General features: G+C 40.3%; 1 long non-coding RNA gene across 1 annotated transcript; it reads left to right on the top strand.

Annotated features, from left to right (window-relative positions):
- The first annotated feature begins 1,246 nt into the window (after positions 1–1,246).
- Positions 1,247–2,638, top strand: LOC141633675 (uncharacterized). Its single transcript, XR_012538444.1, has 2 exons — positions 1,247–1,733; positions 2,109–2,638. It is a non-coding gene; the product is annotated as an uncharacterized LOC141633675 (long non-coding RNA).
- The last annotated feature ends 19,187 nt before the right edge of the window (positions 2,639–21,825 follow it).

The raw sequence follows: 21,825 nt of genomic DNA, 5'->3' as shown, positions 1-21,825 counted from the left end.
TTAACTCGATTTGTGATGATTTTGTTTTATTTGATTGGTATTTAGCGGATACGGTGTTGACATTTGGGCTGATTTAGTTACGAGGCTAGATCATTAACTCAGTTTACAAATTGAGACTTCAGTTTCGTTAATTTAATCTTTTATAAAAATAATTATAAAAAATTTAATCATACAACAATGACGTGACATTAAAATTATATACTCCCTCCATTTCAAAATTTGCATTTGCTTAAAATACCCCTCACAAAGAATAAAAGAAACAAACAAACGATGAGGACAAATAGAGAAATAGACTACGCATATTATAATTCAAGTTTATTATCGAAATAAGTAACAAGGAAATCTTTTTTACAAATAAATATGTGAATATTTGTAATATATTTAAACGATTGATATTCACTATAACAAAACTCTTGAATACCTATTTATTTAGATGAACAATTGGACAATTAATCATGTTCAATTAGATTTGCACAACTTTGAAACTATAAGACGATATATCATTTTAATTCAGTGTTATTCAAATTTTAATAAAAAAAATTACGGCTAACTATTAAAGGATCGACTACCATATACTCAAAAACATATTTAAAAAGATAACCCGTGCATTTCGTGCACGGGATTAAAACTAGTACACTATATAATTACCATAAAATTAAGTGATTCCACGAAATTAAGGGGGAAATATCTTCAATGAATCATTTAAGGAGATGATTAAATATTTAAGGAGATATCATTGTTTGACTTTTTAAAGTAAATATTCAAGGAGATATGCCATTGAAAACGGAAAGCATATCAATTTTGAATTCAAAATGGTATCTAAACCAGTTTGCCAAAATTATAATTATTGCATAACCAATCAATTATCAATTAATTAGTTAATTACTTACACTAAATCCATAAATTCGGAAAGTCAATGAATCAATTGCTATAAACATGGACTATATTGACTGAAATGACGTGATAGTTTTTTACCGGTTCGAGCATATATATATATATATATATATATATATACAATTGGTCTCCCTTGTGACGGGTTACTATTTGTGACGGATATTTTGTGAGATAAAATGGTAACAAAATGGGTTAGTGGAGAAAGGGGATCACATGAATAGTGTTGCAGAGAGAGAAAAAGTGGGTACTTTATGAGGTAAAATGGTACCCGTCTCTTGTTTGTGACGGATAGTGTCCGTCACAAACAAGAATTTGTGAAACATATAATATAACCATTCGATTAAAATAAATCAAAGGTTATCAATTCTATAAACTCACTCAACAGCATCACATAATTCATTCGACCCACACCACCCATCACTCACTGCTCCACCCTCCGCCACTCGGGCCACCACCGTCCCTACCCGGAGTTCAACACCACGTCGGCACCACCAACAGCGGCACAAGTCCCTAACTGTCCGTTTTCACTCGAAATCACGGTGGCACAGGCGGCATGAATCCGATCATCTTTCAAGATCACGTTGTTTATGCGGTGGTTGTGATGACGGCGAAGTAATTTAAAGTTTGAGGAAAGGAGAGTCTGCTGAAATCACAAGATTCAACAAAATCAATCAAAATCACACAAATTGAAAAAACTGGGCGTTCGGGTTAGATTTTGCAGAAAATAGAGCATAGGCGATCAGAAGAAAGCGAAGTATGATTAACGGCGTCGTATTAACGGCGATAACGCATCTAAACGGCGATAACGAATCAGGTTGATTTGGCGGAAAAACTGAAAGGTAGGGCCCAACGATTTTAAAATCAGAAAAGCGAGAATGTACTAAATTTGATCTCCTTCATTTGCATTTTTTTAATTAGTTTAGGTAAGTAATTAATTAAATTGAGGGTTGGAGGAATCATTGTTATGGGCAAATGGCATACGAAGACTTTGAAGACCAGGTAAGAATAATGATAAATAATGATGGAAGGATGAATCGTTTAAGGTTGTTCGGCACTCGACAGTAGCGTTTGTGTTACATAAAAAGTGTATATTGAATTTACGTGGACTCATTTGTGTTTATTTGTTAGTTTTAATTCTAATTTGGTGCAGAGGCGACAAGCCATTGTTGTCTCGATTCAATTGCTAGATTGATTTGTGTGGTTGGTTCAATTAGGAAGGTTTTCTCATCGGAGTTGCGCCGTCATCTGGTCTGGTCGACGGTTATGCTCTGGCGACGTCTGGCATAAGTGGTTGTCGAGTCTGTTCGGTTCCTGGTGATAGCGGTTAGTGGTGGTTTATGGTGTTGGGAGTTGTTAATAATGGTGGTTGCTTGATGAGTAATGTGGCTGTATTGGTCGTGTTTCGAAGACGACTTTCAAGGGAAATGAACAAGTGCGGGGCAGGGAACGGAAATGGAGTGGCGATGGTGCTCCAACGGAGGAAAAAGTCCGGTGCCTACCAAGACGTTTTTTTTTGTAGTAGTGGTGTTTGCGGCCAGCATCAATGGTGGCAGTGTATAGTATACATCTTATTTAGCTCTGGTGGTCGTAGGTGTACTGTTAATGAGGTGGTGATAAATTTTGGGTATTAATTAGACAATTAATATGTGAAAAAAGGTATACCTAGGATGGGAAAAAATATGTGTACATCGTTGTAAAACGTATTTAGAATTTATGTTAAAGGTGTACCTAGTATGAAAAGAAATGTATCTATATCGTTGTAAAATACATCTAGAATTTATGAAAAAAACGTATCTAGAATAGTGTAAAGTGTTACTGAGAATAAAAAAAAACGTATCTAACATGTATTTTTGTGTATATGCTGAAGTGAGTGAATCTTTAATGGGAGTATGAAATTATTGAACTTTAGTAAGACTAATGACTCGGGTTGAAACTTTAAGGACATGAAAATGGCCAATTTCACTAATTATTGAACTTTAGTAAGAGTAATGGTAAGACTAATGACTCGGGTTGAAACTCGTTGATATTAAATTGAGACTGGTGTCTCTGCTGTTGTATTTGGCATGTATTTTAATGTATCTAGTAGCTGTAAAAAAATTAGAAAAAAATGTATTTGTATTGTTATAAAGTGTATCTATAATTCTTGAAAAAAGTGTACCTACTATGGAAAAAAATTGTATCTGCATCATCATAAAGTGTGTATAGAATTTATGTAAATAATGTACGTATAAATGTATAATATTGTAAAGTGTGTCTGGATTTACCCAAAAAAAAAGGCGTATCTGACATGTATTTAAATGTATCTAGTAGATGTAAAAAAACGGAAAAAAAATGTGATTGTATTGTTATAAAGTGTATCTAGAATTCTTGAAAAAAGCGTACCTAGGAGTGTCTAAAGTGTATCTACGATTTGGTAAAAAAAAAAAAAAGGTGTATCTACATTCTTAAAATGTGTATATAGAATTTTGGTAAAAAGTGTACCTACTTTAGTTAAAAGTGTATATAAGATTTGGCCAAAAAAAAAAAAAAAAAAAGGTGTATCTACATTCTTAAAATACGTATATAGAATTTTGGTAAAAAGTGTACCTACTTTAGTTAAAAGTGTATATGAGATTTGGTAAAAAAAAAAAAAAAAAAAAAAAAAGTATCTACATTCTTAAAATGCGTATATAGAATTTTGGTAAAAAGTGTACCTACTTTAGTTAAAAGTGTATATGAGATTTGGTAAAAAAAAAAAAAAAAAAAAAAAAAAAAAAAAAAAAAAAAAAAAAAAAAAAGAAAAAAAGTGCACCTTTTATATATATTCTAATGTATCTAGTGCGTTCTCACCGTTCTCACTGAATGATCGTTCTCACCGGATCCCACCTCTATATATATATATATATATATATTTAAAAATAAAATAAAGAATGACGCATGGCGTTTGAAAGAGTAGTGACACGTGGCGATCAACGGGACTGGCGGTTATTGTTTTAATATAATATATGATATATGATATGATGCTACCCATATTATAAACTTCTCCAGCATTTTGCATTAATGTGGTACTATCCGACCCATCGCAAGCTTGTTACGGATACATCCATCACAAGCAAGACTAATTGATGGAATAATATACGATTTGAAACAAAATACTAAAGTATTGGGCTATTGGCTCCCAATAAAATTTAAGAAATAATCAGAAAAGAGAGTGTGTCTACTGTCTAGATTATACATCCTCAATTATTATTATCCGTCATAAGCAAGACTAATTGATGGAATAATATACGATTTGAAACAAAATACTAAAGTATTGGGCTATTGGCTCCCAATAAAATTTAAGAAATAATCAGAAAAGAGAGTGTGTCTATTGTCTAGATTATACATCCCCAACTATACTTGCTCTTTTTGAGGTAGTGGGTTCCTAATTTTCTATAAATAGGAATGCTTATATACGAGGGAATCTATTTGTGCCGATTTCTAATTTAGCTGTTTATGTAAGTTGTGGTTGTGCTTTAGTTTGTGTATTGTCTAGGTTTGTAAGTTGTAATTCAAGTTTACGTGTTTTGAGAACACAATTAGTTGCATGCGTGATTGGGTCAGGGTCAGGGTCACGTTAAAGTTTTAACCCATGGACAAGCGGGTGTAAGAAAGATTAGTGGGTTAAGACTTTGGAATTTTCTCAAAATGTCTTATCGAGTTTAATGGACAGGACGACCGATAAACAACTCTACTTATTCCCAATACACCCTAACTAATAAGTAAAAAAGATTTCTCTTAGATTTACACACAATGTGAAAAATTAGAAATTTGAGAATATGGACGTCATTAATAAAGCTATAGGATGTCAATCATGTCATTGATGACAAGTAAAAGCTCTAGGAGGCAATAAAACAGAAATAACTAGAGAGCTAAATAAAAGAGATGTTTTGTACTCTATATATGGTTAGAATTAAAATGATACCGAGTACTATATATGTTGTACTCTCACATCCACTTTAAAGGTAACAGTTGTTTTATCACTTGTTGAGACACGTTTTGCAAGATGAATAACTTAAGTTAAACATTATTAAACATTATAAAAATTAGCTATTCTTATAGCATTCACGTCGATAAATAAAACAAGATCTCACATGACTATATTTTCTCTCATAAGTTACAAATAATATCAAAGATTCTATATAACCATAGTGGCAAAAATTAAATGTTACCTTTGAAATAGCTGAGAGAGAGTATAAGGCAGACAAGCAAGTAGCAACCCTATGACAAATACTAGACCACAAGAAAGATGTGTAGGAAACTTTGAATTTAGCACCCGGTATTAGTAAATCTTTCCTATATTTAGGGTAAGATAGTTTGCTAGCAAGCAGAGGGATTGTAGAGACGACGCCAAAAATTTTTCATGAGAGTGGCCTTGCCCTAACAATAATACAAATTTTATGCCAAGGCCACCCCTATCCATAGGGACATGTATATGATCCCGAGAAAGCCAGTGAATAGATCTTCATGCCATGTCTTTGAGCTACCAGAAAGCAACAATCAAAGAGTCTATTTTCTGACAGATACCAAGGGAAATAGGGATAACAGCCATAAGATGCCTGGTTAATCGAACCAAGCAGGATGGAGTGAATGACGACCAATTTACAAGATTGACCGAGGTGAAGGTAAGACCAAGCGGCAATTCGAGTCGTCATCTTGTCTATAAGAGGGTGGAAAGCGGTGGCCTTCTTTTTTGGGAGATCAACCGAGACTCCCAAGTAATTACCAAAAGAAGTCCCCCAAAGTTTAAGAACTGGATACTAGGGTGCATCACTTCTACTTGGTTCAGCTTGAAGATAAATGGTGATAGAGTTGGTTTTTTTAAGGGTGAAGGTGGTCTGAGGCAAGGGGATCCACTCTCCCCCTTCCTATTTGTTATGAGCATGGAGATTTTATCTCGTACTCTAAGGCACATTCACAAGCATCCTCAGGTTTCATACCACCCCAAGTGTGGACCTGTGAGACTAAACCATTTAATTTTTGCAGATGACCTAATGCTCTTTGTCAAGGGTGATATTCCTTCTGTTGCTGCTGTCACACAAGCATTAGATACGTTTGCTAGCATGTCTGGGTTGTATGCTAATCCTGAGAAGACCAATATCTATATGGGAGGTGTTCAGGATGAGATCAAGCATGAGATTCTCCATGCTACAGGTTTCAAGGAAGGGGAATTTTACTTTAGATACTTGGGTGTACCTTTGAATGATGAGAAATTGAACAAAAGCATGTTTGCTGATCTACTTAATAGAGTCCAAAAAGCTCTGCAACACTGGTCTACACACAAAATTTCATATGCAAGGAAGATCAGTTTGTTGAACTCTGTTATTTTGGGCATGGAGCAATACTGGTGCTCTACTTTGTTAATTCCTAAAGGAGTTATCAAGCTAATTACAAAGTTTTGCAGGAATTTTCTATGGAATTCTGAGGAAGGGAGTAGGAAAATGATAATGAAAAGTTGGGTGTCTTGTTGTGCCCCTCACCAGGAAGGTGGGTTCAATATTAAGGAAGTACTGGCTTGGAATAAATACATTCTGGGTAAATGGATATGGGAATTGGAACAGGAATCTGATAGCATCTGGTTTGAATGGCATTTCAAATATAACATTAAGTTAGGGAGCATTTGGACTGCAGTCTCAAAGCCTACTCATTCTGAAAGTTGGCGCAGCATTCTGAAGGTCAGGGATGAGTTGTTGATGCATACTGGGACCATTCAAAGTGCAAAACAGTTCATGGCAAGTTGTGTTCACCAGGGGAAGTTGCAACTGAATCTGCTGTATGATAAGTTCAGGCAATGTCTGAATACTGTTAGCTGGGCAAAAGTGATTTGGCAGCGTGCAGTTATACCCAAGCACAGTGTGTTTCTAACACTAGCAATGCAGAAGAAACTTGCTACTATTGATCAGCTAAATTGTAGAGGTATTCAGTTGGTTAATCGTTGTGTTTTATGCAAGCAGGACAATGAAAATCATAAGCACTTATTTTTTAAGTGTTTGTTTTCTAAAGAAGTTTGGCATGACATTCTCTCTTGGATGAAGATTTAAGGCGTATTTAATAGTCTCAATAAGGAGTTACATTGGGGTGCTAATAGACGTACTTATAAACATTGGAAAACCAAATGGTTTCTAGGGTGTCTTGGTGCCGTGGTGTATAGCATTTGGGAAGAAAGGAATGCTAGGATCTTTCAAGGAGTGGAGCATAATGTGGATGGTATTATTAAGAAAGTTCAATTCCTTGTAATTATTAGATTATTGTATGCATCTAAATCGCATAAGGAGGATGAAATAGTGGGGTACTTAGCTAGTTGAAAAACTCATATTGGTTATGCTTTTGTAAGATTGCCTTTTTATTCCCTAAATGGATGAATATATGGCTTGCCTTTCTTGCAAAAAAAAAATTACCAAAAGAAGTAGTGGTCTTCATTTTGAGAATCGAATAGAGGATTTGAAGTCATATGGCGCGTTTGGGCTGAACTCGAAAAAAGATTTGTCTAAAATTATCATCTGTCCCGAGGCAAGTTCAAAGCACTTGAAAAGCCTCAAAAGAAGAATGGCTTGGCTTTGTAGCAAATAAAGGCATCATCCTCATAAAATAGATAGGAAATAGAAGTGGCGTAATAGGAAATCTTGAGGCCTTGGATCAGCCCCATCTGTTCCGCTTTGCGCAGTTGATAGGATAAAATTTCCATGCACATAATAAATAAGGAGATAAAGGGACACCTTGACGTAGACCAAAAGATTTCTACTTTGCTCCTTCCATCAGGTAACTGGAATCCTCGTGTGGTCTTTGACTACTTTGAACCTCCTTCTACTAAAGCTATTCTTGCCATGGAACCGTCGATGTTAGATACTAATGATTGGACGGAAGGTACACAGTTAAATCAGGGTACTCTTGACTCTCATCTCTTCCCCCTCTTCTTCTTCTTCTTCTTCACGCTTGACTAGTGCTTTAACCTGGAAGATCATTTGGTCACTTTGCTTTTCTAGTAAATTCCCTCTTCTTCTGTGGCGTATAGCTCATAACATCCTTCAAACTTTGACGAACCTATTGTTAAGGAAACTACCAATCCTATTTCCTAGTTAAAGAAATATTTACCATTATCTCTTTTGATTTTATTCAATTAACATAATATTGTAAATTAGTTATATTTACCTACTTAGCTTTATTCACTCCTATTATGTAGATATTCATGCTTGTTTCTAGGAGCTAACTTCTGTATAAAACCATAGCATGTAAATGTAATATTCATTCAAGTGAAATACAATTTTATACATTATCACATTTAATCTTATATGGTATCAATCGCCTCGATCCTAAGCACTGTACTACTCGATCATGGCCAACCACACTCTTATCCTTCCCAACACCGCTGAACCTGCCGCTCCCATCATCTTCGTCAATCTCAACCAATGCACAAAACTCACCACATCCAACTACACACAATGGGCTTTTCAAATCCAATCTTTCCTTAAAGGTCTCGAAATTTTTCAATTCCTTGACGGTAGCCACCCTTGCCCTGCCAAAACCATCACCGTTATTGATCAGGCTGTCCCCAATCCGGCATTCTCGACATGGTCAAGGCAAGACCGTCTGCTCATTGCCGCCCTTGCTGGTACCCTCGATGGTTCCATTGCCCCTCTTGTCACGCAATCCAAGTCTGTCCGTGAGGCTTGGACAACCCTTGCCTCTACGTTTGCCAATCCGTCTAGAGGCCATATTCTTCAAATCAAATCCCGACTTGAATCCATCACCAAAACATCGACTGACACAATCACTGACTACATGCACAAGATCAAAACATGTACCCTTGAACTAGCCAACCTAGGTAAACCGATGGACCCCGAAGATGTGATTGCTAAAGTTCTTCATGGTCTTGACTCCACTCGATATCGTGCTATCAAGGAGACGGTCGAAGCCCGTGATACACCCATCTCCTTCGATACCTTGCACGAAAAGCTGATAAACTTCAAACTCAAAAACTCGAAAGTCACCTCTGCTTCTCCTCTGCCAACCACGGCATTTGCTGCTCACTTTCGCCCAAACCAATCACGAAATAACCCTCGTCCCTCCTCCACTACCCCTCCCTCACCTGATTCCTCTACCCCGTCTAAAGAGGTTTCCATATGTCAATACTGTTGCTATAAAGGACACACTTTCCTCAACTGTCGCAACTTTAAGAAACATCATCCATCCCTCACCATCACTCCCTACACTCGCCCTAATCGCTACCCTCCAAACAATACTCGCCCTCAAGCTCATACTGCCATGACCTCTGCCTCCGCTCCTGATTCTTGGCTTGTTGATAGTGGTGCGACACACCACATCACAAATGATTTGTCCAATCTTAGCCTTCACGCACCATATGACGGTCCCGATGATGTCGTGATTGGTGATGGCTCCTCACTTCCCATTTCCAACATAGGTTCATTCCATGTCTCCTCTAACTCTTCTTCTCTTCACTTTCGTAATGTTCTACATGTTCCTTTAATCTCTCGCAATATTTTATCGGTTTCGCAATTCTGCCTTGACAATAATGCTCTAATTGAATTCTCATCGTTTACTTTTTCTTTTAAGGATGTTTCGAAGGACCGGATTCTGCTCCACGATACACTTGATCGTGGCATTTATACCTGTCATCCGTCATCCTCACGTGTTCTTCTCGCCACATCGTCTTCTCCTACTTTACTTTGGCATCACCGGCTTGGTCACCCGACCTCTCATGTTTTTTCTTTTATTAAGAACCGGTTTAATTTGCCTCTTTCCGATTCTCGTTTTGATTATTGTAATTCTTGCAAACTCAATAAATGTCACAAATTACCATTTTATGCTTCTACACTCACGTCTAAAGCTTCACTTGAACTAATTTTTTCCGATGTTTGGTCCTCTCCGATACACTCTCATGACGGTTTTAAGGACTACGTACTGTTTGTTGACCATTTTACAAAGGATACATGGCTCTATCCTCTTAAAAGTAAATCTGATACATTCAATATTTTTCAACAATTTAAACTCCTTGTTGAAAAATACTTTCAACGTCCCATAGTACAAATGTTTTCCGACAATGGTGGTGAATACATCAAACTCACCCCCTCCCTTCTTCAAAATGGTATTTCCCATCCCACATCCCCGCCCCATACTCCTGAACATAATGGGTATGCGGAGCGGCGTCATCGTCACATAGTAGAAACGAGTCTTTCGCTCCTCACTCATGCACACATACCCGCTATTTACTGGCCACACTCCATCTTATAAACCGCCTACCAACCTCCACTCTAGCTAATGACTCACCATACTATCGTCTTTTTAACACTCTTCCTAACTACAACAAACTTCGTGCCTTTGGTTGTCTTTGTTATCCGTGGCTAAGGCCGTATACTTCCAATAAACTTGATCCCAAGTCCATCGCATGTGCTTTTTAGGCTACTCTAAAACTCAAAGTGCGTATCACTGTCTCGATCCACTTACTAAACGTATCTATACTTCCCGTCATGTAACCTTTGTTGAAACGGAATTTCCGTTTTCTCGCCTTGCTTCACAAACACGGGATGAGTCAAACACTTCCCTCACTGACTGGTGCACTCCATCAGTTGCTTTTCTTCCTACCACTCCTACAGTCTCCTCTTCCATACCTTCTCCCTCTCCTCCTACCTCACCCAACTCCACTTCTTCTCTCGCTAGCTCCCCATCTTCACCCTCCCGTCCTACTACCAGCACCACCCCTACCACACCATCATCCTCCCCTTCACCTGCAACCACTTTGTTGTCCTCCTCTACTAACCCTGTAACCCCTGAACCCGCTGCCTCGACCCTCAATCCTAACCCCCAACCACCACCCAGCCGTGTCATTACCCGTCTATCAAACAATATTCATAAACCAAACCCCAAATACGCCCAATTCGCCATTACTACTACCCCGCATTCACTTCCCACAACTGCCAAATAAGCACTTGCCTCACCCCAATGGCGTGCCGCTATGATCGACGAATACAATGCTTTAACTAGAAACAAAACATGGTCATAGTTCCTGCAAATAAAGCTCGCAATATTATTGGTTGCAAATGGGTTTTTCGTGTGAAATATAATCCCGACAACACAATACAAAAGTACAAAGCTCGCTTAGTAGCTAAAGGTTTTCATCAACAACATGGTATTGATTACACTGACACTTTTAGTCCGGTTGTTAAGCCCATCATGATTCGCTTGCTTTTTTCCCTTGCTCTCGGCCAAGGTTGATCTCTTCGTCAATTGGATATCAACAACGCTTTCCTATAAGGCACGCTTCATAAAACCGTCTACATGTCTCAACCGCCAGGTTTCATTAATGACGACACTTCAACCCATGTCTGTCGGCTTTAAAAGGCTATCTATGGCCTCAAACAAGCCCCTCGGGCATGGTACAATGAGCTCAAAAGTTACCTTCTTACATTTGGTTTTGCTGCCTCCCTCGCTGATCCTTCACTCTTCATCTATAAGCGACAACAACGGCTTCTTTATGCTCTCGTCTACATCGATGACATTATCATCACCGGCCCATCTCACTCCTTTCTAACTGATTTTGTCACTCAGTTTTCTACTCGCTTCTCCCTCAAGGATTTGGGCTCTCTTTCCTACTTCCTTGGAGTGGAGGTCACACCCAATAGTAAAGGCTTGCTACTATCTCAAACGAAGTACATCCATGATCTTCTTCAACGCTTTGATATGCTCGACAGTAAACCCTCCTCCACGCCAATGCTACCGCATCCTCCTATTCTTGTTGATACTAATTCTCCTCCCTGTGATGTCACTACCTATCGCTCCACTGTCGGCAGTTTACAATACCCTGCCCTTACTCACCCTGATGTCTTCTTTGTCGTCAACAAGCTTACGCAATTTATGCATAGTCCGCAATCTGCCCACTTCATTGCCATGAAACGCCTCCTTCGATACTTACATGGTACTATGCACCTCGGCATACAACTTCATCGCACAAATCCGCTCCAACTTCATGCATTCAGTGACGCGGTTTGGGGTGGCAACAAGGATCACTATGTCTCCACCTCAGGCTATTTAGTTTACCTCGGTAAAAACCTGATTGCTTGGGCATCAAAGAAACAAAAGGCACTTGCCTTGTCATCAACTGAAGCTGAATTCCGTGCAGTCGCGGATACCACTTCCGAAATCATTTGGTTCAAGTCCTTACTAACCGAACTTGGCCTGACGTTTACATCTCCACCAACAATTTACTGTGATAACCTAAGTGCAACTCACTACACGGCTAATCCTGTTTCCACTATCGAATGAAACATGTTGCCCTTGCCTTCCATTTTATGCGTGAACACGTCCATTCGGGTGCTCTTCGAGTTACTCATATAAGTGGCAATGATCAACTTGCTGATGCTCTTACTAAGCTACTACCTCATCCCCGGTTTGAATCGCTTCTATCCAAGATCGGACTTTTCAACGGACAGTCCGTCTTGCGGGGGAATGTTAAGGAAACTACCAATCCTATTTCCTAGTCAAAGAAATATTTACCATTATTTCTTTTGATTTTATTCAATTAACATATTATTGTAAATTAGTTATATTTACCTACTTAGCTTTATTCACTCCTATTATGTAGATATTCATGCTTGTTTCTAGGAGCTAACTTCTGTATAAAACCATAGCATGTAAACGTAATATTCATTCAAGTGAAATATAATTTTATACATTATCACATTCAATCTTATACCTATATTTACGAGGACTCCATGTCAGTACGGCATGTGTTCTCTATAAGTCCTCTTCGGAATTTCTGGATCATTTATTTCGTTCATGTATTGTAGCTCAACGTGTGTGGCGATCTTCCGTGCTCGGCCTTAACGTTTTAGCAAATCCCGAAGTCCCATTTCTGTGATGGTTAGCTGATCACATCTCCTACCTTCACCGTTTTCCCATCGATGCTGCCAACCGTCTGCATTATTTTTTTTTGTAGTCTTATGGCTATTTGGAAGTTTAAGAACTCTATTGTTTTCGAGGATTTCATTGTTGACCCTGGGCGCATTCTTAGCCTAGTAATTGTAGTTACCTACCCTATGCACGTCTACGTCCATGCCTCCGATTAATCTTACTGCTAATGTCTGTGCTGCTCTCTTGGCTGATATCTCATACTACATATATGTGCATAGGACAACATTTAGTAACTGCTTCACAACTTTATGTTCGGACTCCCTCACTTATTGGGGCCTCTACTTCATTTGCCGCCTCTACCAGAGCTTTGCTACTCATTATGCTCACGACGCAATCTCCTCACTCCTCTTCTGTTTTCTTTCGGGTTACCTCACGAAAATTATCTTCAGTTCTGGCCAACTCAATGCCAGTACCAATCAATTTATTGCGGAACTCATTGCGAGAAATTCGCAAATTGCTATGTTTGAACCGTCACTGGTCTGTTAGTAAATTTTTTCGAGTGCACCTTATATATTTACACATTTGCCCCCCCCCCCCCCTAAAAATTTTGGCCCCCTAAGTTTAAATTCTGGCTCCACCACTGCTATTAACGATTTTATATTTAATGCATCAGTTTATTGTTGTCAATATATATAAGGTTGAGATCCTATGAGAACATCTTTCACATGAGAACCATGAGAACCCATATCCACCGTTGGATAAACAAGATCAGTGGACCAAAATGGAGCATGTCCTCCTTCTTAACTCACCAACCAAATTAGTAAAAAATACCCCTATTCCTTAGATAACCCTCTTTCCTTAACCCCTATTAGCCTATTCCATCAATTACTCTGACCAAAAGAAATAAGATACGATTTTCAGTGAGAGAAGGAATTTAATAGTTAATTGTACAACGAAGATGAATTAACTGAAAATAAACATCACTTACAAGTAGATCAAGTAATTTAATTAAATAAGTGGTAAAAAAAAATACTAACTATTGTAATACTACGGTTTTATGAGCCTATGGGTACTCTATCGAGTGGGCCTTACTCTGTCGAGTACGTGTGTTTTGCTTTTTAAAATAGTTTCTGACCTGTAGGGTACTCGATCGAGTAGCCTTGGTACTCGATCGAGTAAGCGGCACTCGATCGAGTACGTCAGTTACTCAATCGAGTAGCCCGGTTTACGGGTAATTTTTCGTCGGGTTTTGTTAATAATGCGAATTAGTATTTAAACCTTTCCGTGACTTTCATAAAACGCTTTTACAAACCTAATTACATTGAAAAGAGTTTGCAACCTACGTACTTCGCATCCTTCGCCTTATTGACAAATCCCGGAGCTTGGGAGGTCGGAATTCATCATTCTTTACATACTTGTGATCCTTACGTCGAGGGTAAGATCTACGTACTGTTTTTATGGTATTTTGTTAAGGTTGTTTAAACCCTAATTTGGGGGTTTGGGGGGTTTTGTTTTCTTTTATGATTGTTAGTAATTGTATGATTATATGTTAGGAGGAGGATTCGTAGAGGAGGCCTTTTGATAACAGTTGTTGAGACCGTCTGATTGTATTGTATTCCAGGTAGGGTTTCCCTACTCAGTATTAGTCATATGATGTGTTGGTTATGTTTTGTGATTGTTGAATATTATCATACGAGTATTGTGACGGTTGTTAGTTTTGATTGTTGATAGTAGTTGTGGTTGATTGTATCTGTCTGTGTTTCTTCGGGGTGCGTCCCTGGCTGAGTGGAGTCACTTGCGGGAGTGGCTTTATTCCCATTATTCGCCTTCTCTGGAACCCGCCACAGAAGGGATGTGCACAATAATGGATTTGGGTTTATCGCTCGATGGAGATGAGCGGGGCTTAGGTGGGAACGGCTGCGGTCCCCCACTGGCGGCGAGGAGTAACCTGTTGTGATGGGTACTCTGGCAGGGCTACACACTTTAGTGTGTAGTCAGTATTGTGGAGTTGATGATGAAGTTCGGAGTATATCTGTGACGATTGAGCTGTGTTGTTTGTTGTATTGTTGAGATATATAAATTGTGTGATTAGTACTGACCCCGTTTATTGTTTTAAAAACTGTGGTGATCCATTCGGGGATGGTGAGCAGTTGTTGAGCAGGTATGAGTCGAGATACATGGGATAGCTGTGATGTGTCACCTTCAGATGATAGAGTCTTCCGATGTAGCTTGAGTAGTTTGTCAGATATTTCATTCAGTTGATTAGACAGTTGTTTTGAGAACTTGTAACCCGTATTTTAGGCATTTGGTTTTGGATTGTATTTATTCACTAAACTTATACTATTTAAATGTTGTTTCGTTATTGTCTTATGATTATCATTGCCTCGGGAAACCGAGATGGTGACATCTTTATACCTGAGTGGTCCCGGTAAGGCACTTGGAGTATGGGGGTGTCACAAAGTGGTATCAGAGCGACGATCCTGAAACCTGTAACTAATGAATATAATGACCATAGGGAGTCAATTAAAATGAACCCGGGGTAAAGGTTGTAGGAGCTAATGCAAAGGCTTGTGAGACGTCCTAAAGTCGCGAACTCGCCCTACAATTTTGAACCGGTCACATGGGGGGTATATGTCAAGGTCATATGTGGTGTCTGTCAGTTTATATGTAAAAGTAACGGTTTATGTTGTGAGTTGTTGGATGTTGGGAGTGGAGGATTGAAATTGTGATTGAAGAGTTGGAAGTTGGTGGGATGTGTTTATATGTTGGTTTGCATAAAGAAGCATGATGGTTGTTTATTATGTGGCATTTAATAACATGAAGTAGACTATTTTATTGATTGTATGAGGAACTCTATAGAATTGCACGCGTAGTTATATTATAATGTTGAGATTATGAAGTTGCATAGTACGTTGGGGTATGTGAGATAACATGCGGGTAGTATTCACTAGTCTGCATGACTCGATCGAGTGGGGGGCACTCGATCGAGTAGGTGAGGTACTCGATCGAGTGGGTATTTTGACGTTTTCCTGATCAGAACCGTGTTTTTGGGTACTCGATCGAGTACATAGGAACACTCGATCGAGTAGGAGGTCACTCGATCGAGTGGCTAGTCTACTCGGTCGAGTATGTTAGAGATCAGAAGGTCTGTTTGGAGTCTGGAGTCGGGGCACTCGATCGAGTACATGGGGCACTCGATCGAGTAGCCTCTACTCTATCGAGTAGGTTTAGGCACTTGATCGAGTCGGTCTTGGGCAAGCTGTTTTCGTGTTTTGAGTTATAGTACGCATGTTTATATCTACCTTTTCTTATATAGTTTCAAGATGCCGCCAAAGAAAACCGCTTTGTATGCGAGAGCTGAGAGCATGAACATTGACGATATAATTAAGATGTTGGAGCATCAAGATGCTCTTACGGAGGCCCTACAGAGAGTAGGGAAGGATAAGGAGGTTGATCACTCTAAGATCAGTCTTTATATAGCGAGGTTTAACCTAAAAGAGTATACGGGGACCGGGGAGCCAATTCTTCTTGACAATTGGCATCGTGAGATGGAGAACATTCTGGATCTGGTACATTGTCCTGATGAGATGAAAGTAGAACAAGCTGCATTCTACTTGAGGGAAGCAGCTGGTGAGTGGTGGGACAAGGTGAAAGCGAGTGCTAGAGAGATATATGCGAAGCAGGGCATGACTGCTATACCTTGGGAAGAGTTCCGGAGGGCTATGAGGAGAGAGTTTGTACCTGAGCATGTGAGGAGTAAGTTGAGGGAGGAGTTTGATGGGTTTAGGATGACATCCGATATGTCGGTAGCTGAGTACTACAAACAGTTTAATGAGAAGTCTAGATATGCTGAGGACATGGGTTTGAGTGAGGAGAACCTAGCGCTGAGATTTGAGAGGGGGTTGACCCCCAGGATTATGGACAAGTTACCTGTGGGAGTCCTTACTGATGTTAAGGAAGCTTATGAGAGGGCTGGGAGAGCTAAGAGGTTGGTGTAAATGGCCCGGGAGAGAGGAGGTGAGAAAAAAAAGGATGAGAGTGTAGGTGATGGCCAATCTAATTACAAGAAAGGCAATCACAATCAGGCTAGAGCGTTTTCTTCTGGCTCGGGGTTCAGTGCTGGGGCTTCCTTTGGGCATGGCCGTGGGAGCGGTAGTGGTAGTTGGGGGATGACCTGCTTTGGCTGTGGCGGTGTAGGCCACAAGAGACATGAGTGCACGAGTGTACCGGGAGCTTTTCAGAGATTGGCTCAGGGGAGCTATTCTCAGGGGCCGGCACAGAGTTATGCGAGCAACAGACCAGCTGGGTCATGGTCCAACCGGGGAGGTCAGAGTAACCAGGGTGGAGGTAACCGCAATGGCGGTAATTCTTATCAGAAACCAGCTACGAACAACAACAACAATCAGGGGCCAGGTGCTAAGCCGACCACTTCAGCCAGTACTGTCCAGGGAGGTGGACAAGACCGGAAAGTCAGATATGATGGACAAGAAAGCAGCTGAGGACGACGCACATGTTATCACTGGTATCTTTCTTGTTAACGGTATTCATACCTTTGTTTTGTTTGATTCGAGGGCGTCTCAGTCGTTTGTATCTTCGAGTCATGTTAAACGGTTGGGTCTGAGGGTATATGAGTCTGTAAGCGAGAAAGTTTTTATACCTTTGGGTGAGTCTGTATCATGTGGGAGGTTGTATAGGGATGTATCTATGATAGTTGGGCAAGTTGACCTACCTGTAGACTTGCTAGAGTTTCCTTTTAGACGGTTTTGAGATGATAGTCGGGATGGATTGGCTAGGAAAGTACAAAGCTAAGATAGAATGTCATCAAAAGAAAGTGTCTTTGAGAGGTCCTAAGGGCGTTAGTGTGTCTTATCCTGGGTTTGTGGTCAAACCCAAAGTTAAGTTGATTGCAGCTGTGACCTTGAAGTCCTATCTGAGGAAGGGATGCCCTTTGATCTTGTGCCATGTGAGAGATGACCGGATAGAGAGTCCGACAGTTGATCAGATACCAGTGGTGGGTGAGTTTTCAGATGTCTTTCCAGAGGAGATTCCGGGGTTGCCACCGAAGAGGGAGATAGATTTCACGGTTGAGTTGAACCCGGCGACGGGGCCAATCTCTAAGGCACCGTACCAGATGGGTCCTAAAGAGTTGAGGAGCTCAAGAAGCAGTTAGATGATCTGATAAAGAAGGGATACATTAGACCTAGTGTATCACCGTGGGGAGCACCAGTTCTTTTTGTGAAGAAGAAAGATGGGAGCTTGAGGTTGTGTATAGATTACAGGGAGCTGAACCGAGTGACGGTGAAGAACAAGTATCCTTTGCCAAGGATAGACGACCTGTTTGATCAGTTGAGTAGTGCATCAGTCTTTTCCAAGATTGATTTGAGGTCGGGGTACCATCAGGTGAAGATTAGAGAGGTGGACATACCAAAGACAGCTTTCACGTCGAGGTATGGCCATTATGAGTATGTGGTGATGCCTTTTGGGTTATCTAATGCACCGGCTATGTTTATGGATTTGATGAACATAATCTTCAGTCAGTTTTTGGACAAGTTTGTGGTGGCGTTTATCGATGTCATCTTAGTCTATTCCAAGACTAAGGAGGAACACGAGGAGCATCTGAGGATTGTGTTGCAGACCTTGAGAGAGCATGAGTTATATGCTAAGCTGTCCAAGTGTGAGTTCTGGTTAGAGAGAGTTCCTTTTCTGGGGCATGTGATCTCTAAGGATGGGGTAGCTGTGGATCCGGCAAAGATTGAGGCAGTGACCAAGTGGGAAGCACCAAAGAATGTTGCTGAGATCAGGAGTTTCTTGGGTTTAGCTGGATACGACAGACGGTCTGTGAAAGATTTCTCCAAAATTGCTAGACCTATGACAGCTTTGATGAGGAAAGAGAACAGGTTTCGTTGGGATGAGAGTTGTGAGACGGCGTTCCAAACATTAAAGGAGCGTTTGACCATAGCTCCTATCTTAGCATTGCCTGAAGGGAGTGAGAACTTTGAGGTTTATACAGATGCCTCAAAGAATTGGTTGGGATGTGTGTTGATGTAGAACGGTAAAGTAATTGCCTATGCTTCTAGGCAATTGAAGCCTTACGAGGAGAATTACCCTACCCACGATCTAGAGTTGGGTGCAGTGGTGTTTGCTCTCAAGATTTGGAGACATTACCTTTATGAGGCGACCTTTAACGTATTTTCTGATCACAAAAGTCTCAAGTACATCTTCACTCAAAAAGAGTTGAACATGAGACAGAGGAGGTGGATGGAGCTGATTGGCGATTATGACATGGATATTATCTACCATGAAGGGAAAGCCAATGTTGTTGCAGATGCTTTGAGCAGGAAGAGTGTACATTCTCTGTGTACAGCTTTATCTTTGATGAGGTTAAGAGATGAGGTGGAGAAGTTTGGGATACATATGATGCAGAGAGGGGATGACATGGGAGATTTGATAGTTCAGCCTGATCTTTATGATGATATTTGAGGTAAACAGGTGATGGATCCTAAGATGGTAGAGTGGAGAGCTGGAGTAGAGAAAGGGACAGTGTCCAAATTCTCTATTCATTCAGATGGTAGTTTGAGGTTTGATGGGAGGTGGTGTGTCCCTAATGATGAGGAGCTGAAAAAGACAATCATGACAGAGGCACATTGTACACCATATTCAGTACATCCAGGTGGTGACAAGCTATACAAGGATTTAAAGAACACGTTCTGGTGGCCTGGGATGAAGAAAGAGACAGCTGAGTTTGTGGCCCGTTGTTTGACATGCCAGAGAGTTAAAGGGGAACAACGACGACCACAAGGTAAGATTCAGTCTTTAGAGGTACCTGAGTGGAAGTGGGAATCCATTTATATGTATTTTATCGTGGGTTTGCCGAAGAGTCAACATGGTAACAACATGATATGGGTAATAGTGGATCGACTGACCAAGTCAGCTCATTTTGTGCCAATGAAAGATACATGGACTAAGGCACAATTAGCTATGGCTTATCGGAAGAATGTGTTAAAGTTACATGGGGTCCCTAAGGACATAGTGTCTGACAAAGATGCGAGGTTTATCTCAAAGTTTTGGAAAGAGTTGCAGGAATCTTTGGGAACGACATTGAAGATGAGTACAGCATTTCATCCTGCAACAGACGGTCAGACTGAGAGAACAATTAAGACTCTTGAGGATATGTTACGAGCTTGTGTGATGGACTTTGGTGGTAGCTGGAAACAGAGATTAGATTTGATTGAGTTTTCTTACAACACCAGCTATTACACCAGTATTGGTATGACACCATTTGAGGCCTTATATGGGAGGAGATGCAGGAGTCCAATTTGTTGGGACGACAGTGCTGAGGCAGTGGTTCTAGGACTAGAGATGGTACAGGAGATGGTTGAGCAGATTAAGATGATCAGGGAAAAGATGAGAGCGGCTCAGGATAGGCAAAAGAGTTATGCATATCTACATCGCCGGGATATAGAGTTTCAGGTTGGGGACAAGGTTCTTCTGAAAGTGTCTCCTATGCGTGGGGTTATGAGATTTGGGAAGAAAGGCAAGTTTAGTCAGAAGTTCATCGGACCTTATGAGATCTTAGACCGAGTTGGAGAGGTTGCTTATCGTTTGGCTTTACCAGCTGCGTTGGAGAGAGTGCATAATGTGTTTCATGTATCTCAGTTGCGCAAGTATGTGAGCGATCCGTCAAATGTGTTAGAGGCAGAGAGCATAGAGCTAGATGAGTCCTTGTCTTATCTTGAGGTGCCTAAGAAAATTCTTGACCGGAAGGTTAGGAAGACTAGGAGTGGTGAGACAGTTTTGCTTAAGATTATTTGGTCTAACCACGAGGTTGAGTAAGCTACATGGGAGGCAGAGGAAGCCAAGAGAGAGCGTTACCCTTTCCTTTTTTTTCAGGTATGTATGGTTACGGGGACGTAACCTTGTTTCTTTTAGGGGGGTAGGAGATGATCGCAAAGAGTTTTAAGAGTTTTTACACCCTTTTTGGTGCTGTGTCGGTATGTTTTGTTGTGATTGAGTCAAGTAGCATGCTTTTATGTTGAGTTTTGTTTTGGTTGTTGTGTCGGGAGTGTAGTAGTACGTCTTTGTTTTGTTGTGGTTTGAACTTCGGGGACAAAGTTCTTTTTAAGGAGGGAAGACTATAATACTATGGTTTTATGAGCCTCTGGGTACTGGGTACTCTATCGAGTGGGCCTTACTCTGTCGAGTAAGGGTGTTTTGCTTTTTAAAATAGTTTCTGACCTGTAGGGTACTCGATCGAGTAGCCTTGGTACACGATCGAGTAGGCGGCACTCGATCGAGTACGTCAGTTCCTCGATCGAGTAGCCCGGTTTACGGGTAATGTTTCGTTGGGTTTTGTTAATAATGCGAATAAGTATTTAAACCTTTCCGTCACTTTCATAAAACGCTTTTACAAACCTAATTCATTGAAAAGAGTTTGCAACCTACGTACTTCGCATCCTTCGCACTATTGACAAATCCCGGAGCTTGGGAGGTCGGAATTCACCATTTTTTACATTCTTGTGATCCTTGCATCGAGGGTAAGATCTACGTACTGTTTTTATGGTATTTTTTTAAGGTTGTTTAAACCCTAATTTGAGGGTTTGGGGTTTTGTTGTCTTTTATGATTGTTAGTAATTGTATGATTATATGTTAGGAGGAGGATTCGTAGAGGAGACTTTTTGATAACAGTTGTTGAGACCGTCTGATTGTATTGCATTCCAGGTAGGGTTTCCTACTCAGTATTAGTTACATGATGTGTTGGTTGTGTTTTGTGATTGTTGAATATTATCATACGAGAATTGTGACGGTTGTTGGTTTTGATTGTTGATAGTAGTTGTGGTTGATTGTATCTGTCTGTGTTCTTCGGGGTGCGTCCCCTGGCCGAGTGGAGTCTCTTGCATGGAGTGGTCAGACGCCCATTATTCGCCTTATGTGGAACCCGCCACCGAAGGGATGTGCACATTAATGGATTTGGGTTTATCGCTCGACGGAGATGAGCGGGGCTTAGGTGGGAACGGCCGCGGTCCCCCACAGCGGCGAGGAGTAACTGTT

The sequence above is a fragment of the Silene latifolia genome, chromosome Y (assembly GCF_048544455.1).
Source record: "Silene latifolia isolate original U9 population chromosome Y, ASM4854445v1, whole genome shotgun sequence".
NCBI lineage: Eukaryota > Viridiplantae > Streptophyta > Magnoliopsida > Caryophyllales > Caryophyllaceae > Silene > Silene latifolia.
Note: the sequence above shows the minus strand (reverse complement) of the source record. Positions and strands in the feature narration are given on the sequence as shown.